Raw genomic sequence first — 1,328 nt, forward strand, 5'->3', positions numbered from 1 at the left:
TTCATGCTCATTAATCCAGGTATAAATCCAACAATGTTCAGTCAGGTCATCTGGACAGGTTATTTTGTTGCTGAGTTGTTTCGTCCTTCATCCAAAGGACTTATTCAGTCTGAGGAGCCCACCAAACTGAGCCTTCCTCAGATTGAAGAAGTCCTTCGGATGAAAGACAAAACATCTCAGCAGCAAAAGAAACTGTCCAGATGACCTGACTGAACATTGTTGGATTTAGAAGTCTAGTTTGAGCAAGGGTAGCACGGCGGTGCAGTTGGTAAAGCTGCTGCCTTTCAGCGAGCAGGTCGCCCCGGTTCAAATGCCGACTGGAGACCTTTCTGTGTGGAGTTTGCATGTTCTCTCCGTGCATGAGTGGGCTTCCTCCGGGTACTCCTGTTTCAGCGCACAGACCAAAAACATGCATGTTAGACTGATTGGTTGTCCCTAGGTGTGAGTGAGAGAGTGAATGGTTGTTTGTCTCATTTGTCTCTATGTGTCTCTGTGATGGACTGGAGACCTGTCCAGGGTGTCCCCCGCCTCTTGTACAGAGATGGCTGAACATGGGCATCAGTGACCCTCGTGACCCAAAAAAGAAGAAACGGGTAAAGATAATGGATAGATGGATAGTTTGAGCAAGTGTTGTAAAATTAAAGGATTTTATTCATTCAGCTTCATATTTGTCCACTACCAGTCTAACAGCTAAATGATCCCGATTGGCCTTTTACAGAAAATCAGGCACCTTGTGCTCACAAAGCTCAGCTGAAACAGAGGTAGATACGAACACTGGACTAAGTGTGAATCCACGCCAACTGGTGATGAAAGTGAACTCAAACATGAAACATCAAACCCAAGTATAATTTCCTTTAATTTTTTGTCATATAAGAAGGTGACAGTCAGTCGTAGTATCCTGATGCATGCTCAATAATCCAGGTAGAAATCGTCAGTCATAGAGTCAGTCGTAGTAATGCATATATACAAATAACAAGTACAGTTTGATTTGGATGTTAAAGAACCAAAGACCTGGACCACAATGCAGCACAAATTACTGATTTGGAGCATTAGCATCAGTAACTGCAAAAAGGTCAGTACAGATCAAACCTTAACATGCAAAAAAGAAAATTATTGTGTCTATTTCCAACATTTTTCAGTCAGGTCATCTGGACAGTTTCTTTTTTTTTTTTTTGTGCTGAAATGTTTCGCCTTCGATCCAGAGGGCTTCATCAGTCAAGGAAATACACAACAAAACTGATTCTTCCTCCAACAGCTTACTCCAAAGTGGAACAAACCAGTTCTGCTTGTGATTAGATGGTCTCTTTGGTACGCCCCTCCTCCATTGC

General features: G+C 42.6%; 1 protein-coding gene across 1 annotated transcript in view; it reads left to right on the plus strand.

Annotated features, from left to right (window-relative positions):
• The window catches only part of osbpl6 (oxysterol binding protein-like 6), a 792,463-nt gene that overhangs the window by 11,349 nt on the left and 779,786 nt on the right, over positions 1–1,328 (plus strand). The gene's annotated exons all lie outside the window — the stretch shown is intronic.

This window comes from Nematolebias whitei, chromosome 13 (genome assembly GCF_014905685.2).
Source record: "Nematolebias whitei isolate Nwh7 chromosome 13, NemWhi1, whole genome shotgun sequence".
Lineage (NCBI taxonomy): Eukaryota > Metazoa > Chordata > Actinopteri > Cyprinodontiformes > Rivulidae > Nematolebias > Nematolebias whitei.